This window comes from Nanorana parkeri, unplaced genomic scaffold (genome assembly GCF_000935625.1).
Source record: "Nanorana parkeri isolate BGI_ZX_2015 unplaced genomic scaffold, ASM93562v1 scaffold651, whole genome shotgun sequence".
In the NCBI taxonomy this organism is placed as follows: Eukaryota; Metazoa; Chordata; class Amphibia; order Anura; family Dicroglossidae; genus Nanorana; species Nanorana parkeri.
This window is the reverse complement of record NW_017306919.1, coordinates 828,549-839,197: the sequence shown is the minus strand read 5'-3', so window position 1 is coordinate 839,197 and position 10,649 is coordinate 828,549.

Below are 10,649 nucleotides of genomic sequence, written 5' to 3'. Positions count from 1 at the left end.
GCTAGGGGGGATTGCCACGGGACCTTATAGGCCAGCTTCTGCACTCCAGATAGAAAGCCGCAACTATACGAACCACAAATATCGAGCTGAGAGAACAAACTATTCCTGGTGACTGTGACCGGACGACTCGGTGCCACATGTGGGTTCCTCCCCAAAAGACCCCGGGGTCCCAGGTGTGACAATTTTGAAATTTTAGAGCTGATAATAATGAGTATACAAATACATCCTTTGTAGGGTTTTGTTTTTTATACTAAGATTGTTTTGAATCATGTATGTATTTATACAGGTTTATAATAGTAATACATTTTGAGATTTCTTTTAACATATCTCTCTTGGACGGTCATTTACACCCCTCCAGAAACCCTTACAACCTCCTATGTTTTGTTTTCACAATCATATTGAGTTGGGCCGCTATAGTCAGCAAGGTTTTGAAACTGCTTTGTTTTGTAACTGATGCAAAAGTAGCATCATAGTCTTCACTATACCTTTGTGAGTACCTCTTTATAATCTTGCTCTGTATCTATGACCCTCAGTTTCATATAAAAACCCATGTACATCCAATAGCATGTTTGCTTTGATGTGATTCTTTAAGTTCCCAAGCTTGGAGCTGGTTGAAAGGTGTCATCTCATCTGCAGCTTTAATATGAGTATAAATGTGCCACACTATTAAATATAAAATATCTTATCAAATACTAATTGTAACAGTGTTGCTCTATAGAACATAAACTGTGCACAGATAAATTAATAAATAGATGTGTGAGCCAAACTGCAACATAGAATGCTAACAGTTTGTTACATCAAAACACAAATGAGAAAGATGCCAAATAAAGCATATATGTGAAATAAAAAAAAAAAAAAAAGAATGCATTCGGTGATATGAGTGTAGATATTCCTCTTCCCCACAAAATGTCCACCAATTTTATGTAAATGGTGCACCTAATTATTTGACTACATGGGTAAAAAATGTGTAGCATGTGTTTAATATAATGTCAGAGTGCACAAAAACACTTTAAAGTCACAGAAGCATGTTCCAGAGATGAGGCAGCTCAATAAAAATAACAGCCATGAGTCATATTTCAGAGACGATAGCCAGGTCTCATACAGTAACAATGTAAGTAGCTTCATTGGGCAGTAATGTAAGAGTGTGAGAAAAGGCAGGTTTGTAAAAAAATACATTAACAAATTCCAGTCTGATATGTCAGAGACAAGATCTTGAAAATAGCAAAGACACACTGCACATCATGTAAGCCTCATTAGGCTGCAGTTAAAGAGGGAAAGATAAGACAGGTTTTAACATGAAATAAAAATTATAGTGGATTTTGTCAAGATAAGAGGCGGAAATATTATACAGCCATGTTCATCAAGGAAACCTTTTTTTTAGTAATCTGCATTTGAAGAGAGAGAGATGAGGCACTTTTTTATCAAGAGCTAAAAAATTACAGTGGATTAGGCCAGAGAGAGAAAGAAATATAGCACAAACATGGTGCGCATCATGGAATCCTTTTCAGTAGACTGCATTTGAGAATAAGATAAAACTATTTTTAATAATTTTTAATAGAAATAGTGGGCAAACATGCATTCAAATAAAGAAATCATCATCAATATAATTATAAACAAATGTCTGTTTGAAATCTGCTATCAAAAGCTGCCTTTTTGGAGTGCCTTGTAGCTGCAAAAACATAATCACCATCCAAACAAAAGTAATTCCTAGTCAAAAGAATCCAAAGAAAAAAAAAAGATGTCATGCCAGAGTGAATAATCATAGTACCAAGGACACTATCACAGATTGCCTAAATGTCTTCTCCATGTGTGATTTAAGTGTATATACTGGTGACATCCATAGTGCATGGATAAAGTCAGAGGGCAACATACTCACACATTGAAGATGATTGAGAAAGTTTGTTGTGTCGTATAAATAAGATGGCATGGTCAAAACCTATTTGTAATGTTTATTGATATTTTAGAGGGGTGGAGGGATGGTGGGTCCTCTAAGTATGCCAAGCAACCCTGTGCTTATTCTCCACTAATAATACATTTAAGCTATTTTATGCTATCCGGGTGACAGTAGGTCAGTGCAGATGACAAGTTATAGATTAGGTACAGGTATTAGGTATTAGGTGACTGTTTAAGGGCAAAGTTGTTGCTTAGTGCAGGAGTGTCTTCTTGTAAGACCTGGGATCCTGTTTTTTTAGGATCTCGCTGGAAAAAAAGTGAAGTAACACATACCTAGTTGCTGCTGTTATAGGCTGGGGTGTAAGGTAAATATATATATTTTTTACTTTTCTCCTAATGTTTGATTTTTTTCTTTATTGAATTCTGAATTTTTACATGAGGGGTAGGGATCTAAAGAATAAGTGCAATTTGCATTTTCAAAAGAGCCTGGGACTTCCTCTCTCTGCTGTACCCATGCCACTGATACAATCAATGGAACACAGCTGTCAGTTTGACTTCCAGGTTCCACTCAGTGGTTCAGGATTGATGACAGTGGCGTTTGTATGCATGAAGCCTGCAAACAGCGTATACATTTAGTAACATTGTCATTAGGTATTCTTTAATGTTAATGTGCAGATTAAGTTTCATCTGGTCTACATATAATGTGAGCTCTAGCAACATTGCTTCTTTAAAGTTATCTCAAAAATGTTTAACACCTTTGCAAAATCTAATTCAATACATTTCCCAAGCATGCAGTTTTAGAGCTGCATTTCTTTGGAAGTGGTCTGGAAAGGTGTTACCAATTTATTTTCTTTACTTTTTAATTTGTCCTTTTCTCTAGAACCAGCTATATTAGGAATTTCATTAAAATCAGTAACAAAACAAGAACCCATTGTTAGGTACAACTAGAAAGGTTATTCTCATTAACTAGTTAGAACTGCATCATTTTAAATTGACTGAGGCTATTGGGTTATTGCATATATGCTGCTTGTTTTAATTTATAAAATACAGACCCAGGACACCAATTCACAAAGAAAGGTTTTTTAAATGCCTGTTTAATTGTCTGAAAGTGTTATGAGACATGGAAAGGACAAACTGATATTTTTTCATCTCTATAATATTTTAACTGGCAGCTTAAATAATACATATACATGTAATAGATAAAAATTGGAAAAGGATCCCTTACTATTGTTTCTCTTTTTTGTGTTTTATTGTATTTTAAATGTTTTTACTGAGACTTTGCTATTCATTTTTTCTTCATAGTATGTGTTGCACTTTCATTTTCAATTTATAAACACAGCGACAAGTGATACGCATACATGCACAGGATATTGGCTAAATATCTCAAAAGTACAGCCTCCAAATCACTAATTTACAAGAATCAGGATCTTTTTGACCTGGCATTAACAAAAACTGTACACTGTGCGCTTCACCAACCTAGACTTCATAACAGACCAGCCATTCAAAAACTACTGGTATATGTGCCCAAAGCACAACCTCACACCACCACTGACAAAGTTTGCTTTAAGAGACTCAAAACCTGTAACAAAAATATGTCTCCAGGGCCCACTTTCACTATATTTTCTTCCTATCATTTGAGCTTACATTTGGAGAAAAAAAGGAAGCCTTCACTCCACGATGCTAACTGACAAACATGGTGGGGTATCTGTAATGTTATGGTAAACTATATTATGGTCAGGTGATTCCTCTGTATGATCACAGCTAAGAAATCTGAAGCTATTATTTGTATATTTCCAAGTGATTGTACTCCCATACACTTTCCTAAACCAAGAGTGATTTCCTGAAAGTCTGGATGAAGTTATATGCCTTTCATGCCCTTTACAGTCACCCGACATAATCAGTGAACTTACAGTATATGAAAAGATATGGATACCATATTAGTAACACTATATACTCATTATATCCATATTTTGTTGATGATAATGACCCATACATATATCTAAGTACATTTAAAATGGACCTGAACTCATAACGTGAAGATTTGCAATGTTATAGGGAACATTTTAATTGTGACTAAACAGTACTCTGATATAATGTACATTGTGTATTTAATTCAATCTTAACATAGCAGAGTACTCCCTGGTATGTGAGGGAGCCCCATAGCTTTATATCTGCAATGTGATATTGTCAGGGTTTCTTACCCTTCCTTGTCCAGTTGCTTGCAGCATGGCTCATTTGCAGTGTCTCTGACACTGCTAGTTCCTCTTTGGCAACCTCTTATGACTTAACCCATTAACATTATCATTCTGCAACTACAACTCCTGGCAAATTCTGGTCTCAAAGTGATGATGCAAACACCAGTTCACTATTTAATCATCAGCTTGTCCATTCAGTCTCCACCTTGCGTGTGTGTTCTAATCTACCAACTGCTTTACATTTGTTCCTGTTCTCCGTGTATGACCCTGCCTCTGGCTGACTGATCTCTTGTTTCCTGACTCCAGCTATTGTTTCTGTTCATCCTGCACTCAGTGTTCCCTGACTTGGTTCAGCCGACTAACTGCTTTGGCATCTGACCTCTGAATTGGCACTGACGATGTCCTGGACCTTCTCCATTGTTTTTTTTTTTCTACTTATGTTTATTGTTGTTTTCAAAAAACTATTTTTATTTTTTAAACCTGCACTTTAAGTTTCTGTCTGGTTTCTTGGTTCCCTAACAGATATGTAAGGCACTCCTGCCTTTGACTGCTAGTATCAGAAGATTGAGCTCTCACTCAAGGAAGCAGTCCTACCTCCACCAAGATGGCAGCCTTCATGCTCAGACACAGTGCACAACAAGCCATGGTAAGATAGTAATGGGAGAGACAGGAAGACCACAAGCAATACTAGTGTTTAACAGTGAACTATTAGTCATCAAACTCATAGTAAATTCTGTAAATTTCAAACTAAAGTCAATGTGGGACGGATCTTGGAAATTAATTTTGGCCATTTTCAACGCTAATAGGAAAGGAGTTTTCAAACAAAGGGCATACCATAGTTCTCCTTTAAATACAATCTTAAAATGCTGCAAATTTTCATTGAAATTTAGGAACAGAACAGTAAACATTTTTTATGTGTTCTGGACACAAAAGAGGAAACAGGTAATATAGCAGATTTCCAGACCAGTGTAAACTCATAATGAGCTTCATTTACAATGACGATTGAGCACAAAACTTCAAAATGTTATTCATGTAATTTCTGTTTGCAGGTACCCATAATCTAATATTGGAATTGTCAGCTGGCTACAAATTTCTCTGAATAGCCATATGGTCCATGAGGTTGTCTGCAAATACTTTTATAAAACAATTCCCTGCACTGTTAGTTTTATGATTGATCTGTCACATGTGAAACAAGATCACTATGTTGTATCGTGGGCAGTTGAAAACAGCTCAGAATTTAAAACACTAGAAGACAAGGTCCACTCACCCTTTAAAAATCTCTATATGATGGATGGGCACTGCCGAAGCTGGTACAATGTCACGTTCCTTCTGGTGAGGTCATGGGAATGATGAGAATCCCAAATCTCACAGGAAGATGTTCCTCCATTATGTTAGATTGCCATCTTGCAAGATTTGTGGTATTCAGCATTTCCCTGAATCTGCTTGACAGGAAAGTGATGTCACCCCTACAGTGTGGAAGCCAGAGGTAAAAATATAACAAAATAATTGGTAAGAACATATTCCAAGTTTTTAACCTACAGATGCATTTTTGTACATCCAACATATGGCAGTTTATAATGTGGTGAGGTAAGGAGCAGACATTGCTTTCTCTTGCTCGTACATGGTGCAGGCTTTATCAACAGTTTTATACACAACCTTCCTCTTAAAAGTGTTCTAAAAACAAAAACACACTAAAATGTATAAAATGTATTTCAAGCAGTGATGGAAAAGCAAGAGTGGCTAGGTGCACATCTAGGTGTTTCCAATTTTTAAAAAAAAGAAAAATCTGCCAAAATCTCTTCTCAAAAAAACATAATTTAAAAAAAATTGTGTTAGGAATTTTAAATACATTTCTCCACAATGCTTATAGATGCAGGAAGGAATGAGGGCTTAGTTTAAAATGATTCTTCTTAGAATATTTATAATTTAGTGTGCATGATCTGTGTACTGGTTCATGATCAAATCCAAAAAGTCTGTCCCTGTAAAGAAGAAACTTCATGCTTACCTCTTGCCTTCCAGCAACACCAAACACCGCTCCACTGAAAAGAAATAGCTGGCTAAAATCTTTTTCAGATACTGACATTTCCGAGACCATTTGTGAGGTCAGGTACTGATGTTAGATTAAAAGGTCAGGCTTGAAGTCAGCTTTCCAATTTATCCCAAAGATGCTAAAGCCCAGCAACCGGGTGGCAGAAAAAAATCCCTTGCAGTGGGTTCCCTTGCAAGGGTTAAGTGCTTGTTAAGTCTTAGGGGAAGATGAAGAGGTGGGATTACTTAACTTAACCCCTGTTCTGGCAAGCTCTGGCACTCTCCTCTTTTCCCTAATGCTCAGGGCTGTGGGTGGTCCCTCAGCATCATCATATACAATGCAGGGCTATTGTTATTTTTTTCTTGTGCCCGAAGTTGGGCTTTAAATTAAGTTGAGGTAAGAACTATGTAGCCCGCTCAAGTTCCCCCACACCAAACTCATGAAACCATTGTCTTTATAGAGTTGGCTTTCTCCCCAGTAACAGTCAAATTGGAAGAGAAAAGAACCTTCCCTAAAATGTTGGCACGATGTTGGAAGCACAGTTGTCCTAAATACCTTTGTATGCTGTATCATTAACTCTTCACTTAAAACCCCTGAACTCAATAATTTGGAGGGAGAACCACATATTTTTGGCCATATAGTAGGTGTGATGATTAGGTGTTTACAGACATCTGGCCATATAGCGTATATCTAACATTAAAATTGTGCATGCTTGCAAAGCGTTAAGTAAGGGGACGCATTAAAAATCTTTACAGCTCATTAGTTTAAAGCTAAACAAAAATGATGTCCCTAAAATCATACTTCACCTTTAATCACCTCTGGTACTTGCAGCCGTAGCTAATACCTTCTAGTTTGAATAAGTAGATAATTCTTTAATAATAATGGCTTCATTCACACTACATTTAAGCAACCAAAAAACAAGATTAGGCTGAAGAAAACAAAAGAGATAAAAAAATATTAGCTCACAAGACAAATGAGATTTAATTAATTAGTTGCTTTGGGTTATCGCACTTTGTACATCCATTTTGCCCTGTGCATTGCAGTATTGTTACAATGCAAAGGGGATGATAGTCCTTATCATTTAATAACTTAAATATACTATAAATCAAATAGTACTTATAAATGTGATACATTTTCGTTTGAATTCTGGTAAAAACCAGAGCTTTCTGAAGGGAGGAAGAATAATAATGCTTGTTAAAGTCAAAGCGTATGCACTAGATTTTAGCTTTAGTTTATTGCTAACATGTCACAATTCATGAAAATCCTTAGGTATTCTGTAGAATTAAATAATATTTCTCCTCTCTGTGGGTTTTCTGTAGAAGCAATCAGAATGAAATACATTGAACTACTGCCAAGTTAACATTTCGTTAAATGATTACAAACAGGAACAGGCACACTTTGTCTTCATAACAACACAGAAACAAAAAATATAGTTTGTAACACACACAAAGCTTTTTTATGTCTGAACGAAAAATCTGTGGGTATTTAAAAAAAAGGAAAATTTGTTAGGCTGGCTATGATGTTTTCAAAGAGGATATAGGGTCTGATTTATAAATGTTATGCCCATCTGTACGTTAAAGGAGCATAGAAAATTCCTATGCTCCTCCCCACCATCTAGTGGAACTGATGCCATGCAAACCCTGTTTGCCCAGCTATATGCTAGGCTAAAGATTTATAATGCAACCCCATAGACTACAGGTCTTTTTGGCATTTAAAAACAGTTTCCAGTCAAGGCTTTTTATTTTAACATATTTTAGGAGTTTGGTGTCAAGGCCTTATGAGAAGTCTGTTTTTCTGCTTCCAGCCTATGAGAAAAACAAAAGTACATTTTCAAAATAAACAGTACATTTTTTGTATGACATTTTTGGTTTATATTTAGAAAGGAACATAAGTTTTTAAACAACCATTATCCCAAACATTGTATATTCTGATAACTAGTAAATGTAACAGTAGCATTCAGTACATGAATTCTTTTACTTTATTTTACGTGTGCTTATTCATATTTTTCTTCACATAGACATAAAGACCAAGATGTAAATGTACCGGGAGTTGGTACAAACTATAACACTGTCAAGGGGGCTTAGAAAAGTCATATTTTTTCACATGGTTTAAAGGGACCCTCTTTAATTAAGTAAAGTCTAGTGAATGCATTAAACCAATCATAAAACAATAGCAAATTACAATAGCCCTTATTTGTCCTCCAATTAAAACAATATTAGAAGGGGTATCTATTCTCCTAATCAGGAGAAGGATCAACACTTCCAGGAGTAAAACACCTTCTGACTTTTGGATGGTCCTCTATGTCATTAAGTGTAAATAGAGCTATTGTTATATGCCAGCGGTGGCGAACCTATGGCACGCGTGCCAGAGCGGGCATGCGGGGCCGTTTCTGCTGGCACGCGAGCCCAGGTCCGCTGTAATGCTTCAAAGTTCACTGATGGACATGCAGGCGCAGAAAAGAGCTTCGGAGACGTTGTCATCTGCTGCCGCGCAAGCGCACTGAGGACGAGACGAGGAGCCGTGCATGCGCAATGACGTCAACAACTGACAAGGTATGTGAGGCGCACGCTCTCTAGCATTGGCGCCATTACCTCAGACATAGGAGTGCATATTATATGGTTGCTCGCTGGGGCCTCACAGGGCCCTAGCCAGCAGCGAGCGGCCATCTAATTAGAAAGCTGGATCTGTACTTAGGAGCCGCACAGCCTTCCTTAGAGACCACTTAAGGACCACCACTTTTAGATGACCTGGATGCTGCACAGCCCATCCCCCCTCCAGTCATACACACAATTGAAGGGCCCATCTAGCCCACCTAAGAGCACTTATGGACCACCTGGAAGCTGCACAGTCCCCAAGAGCCCGTAAAGACAAATGCAGAGGCCCACCTTAAGCACATAATTAGTTCAAACAGTGGAATGAAGTGTGTTTGTAAAATAAATCATCAGTATTTGGGTCGAAGTGCGGGGTGGGCACTTTGAGACACGTACGTTGGTTTAGTTATCCAGTTTGGGCACTCGGGCTCAAAAAGGTTCGCCGTCGCTGTTATAGGCCCTTCCATGTGCACCTTGCTATCAAGGCTAGTTATAAATTGCCTTTAAGGAGGAGTGGGGCACCTCCAGGCATACCTGTATTCAATCTATCTACTATTAAATATGCTGCAATATGTAGGCTCTAATAGATTAGAGTTAGGACCACACTACACAGAGAAGCCTTGATGAGGCAGTGCGGCTTCCACATATTTTGCAAAAGTTGTGCAGCTAAAACCTCTCTTTTAATACATATTGTTAGACAGTGTGATTTGTTATGTTGCAGGCTAGCTGGTAAATGTGCTGAGAATTGTTGTGTTTTGTAAATAGGGCTATATATGGAAAGATATATTAGACTAAAGAAGAAAGCTGCTGCATAGAAAAAACTCACAGGGTTATTCACAGAGGAGCCAAAGGATCCAGCCGTAGCTTCAGCTAATCTTCGGCTCTCTTCGGCCGCCATAGCCCTTCAATTCAGTCAAACTGAAGGGCTGCTGTACAGGCTCAGCCAAGCCGAAAGCATTTGCCCAAGCGGGATGCCACCTGCCAAAGGCCGGCCTTTGGCCCCGCAAATGTCAGCTGGGCGGAGCCAGCTGTGATCTCGTGGCTGGGCAGAGACAGCGGTGAACTCACGGCTGGTTCTGCCCAGTTGTAGTGACAGATCAGCGTCCCCAAATGACCTGGGGACACTGAACTGTCATTAAACAATAACAACTGGACGGAGCCGGCCCTGACATCATGGCCGGCTCCACCCAGTTGTTATTCATTGGCCAGGGCTTGCTAGAAGACCCTAGCAGGTGCCGGCCAATAGGAACCAGTTGGGTGGAGTTAGCTGTCACTGCTACCTCCACCCAATTGTTTTTTTTCTTATTATTTTTTTTTTTTAATCTTTATTTTTTTATTCAACTATTTATTTACATTTGTGAAAACTTTTTTTCAACTTTTGTTTTTGTTTTTTTTTTACTTTTTTCATTGATTTTCTATTCTGCTCGGTATCACAGATGTCCTGAGCAGAATAGCCGAGCTGAATGCCGCTTGCACTTCAATAGCTTATTGCTGGGTTTCAGGAGCCCAGCAATGACAGCTATGGACTGGAAGTGATGCAATACGCGTCGCTCCCGGTCCCATAGAACGGCGAGGAAATCAATGAACCATCGTTCATCATGAAAACTGTTTAACAGATGCCATGTTCAAAACTGTTCAACATGGCAAGTCTATGTTTTTCTGGATGGGTCAACAGGTATTAAAAGGGTCTACAGATATGGTCTAGTGGCAGTGAGAAATTAACAGAACCAAGGCTATTGGAGGACCGGGTGAATACTTGTGTTATGGTTAACTTCGCTAAACACCAAATAAGCCTGTTGGTGACCTGATGACCTTGTGCCAGAGAAGCTAGTAAAGTAAGTGCTGCTCATGCTGACTTAGGGCAGAGATGCTCAATTGCTAAAGAACGCAACCGAAAATCAATAATTGATTCTTCAGGATAGGAATATTGTTAGACCTATA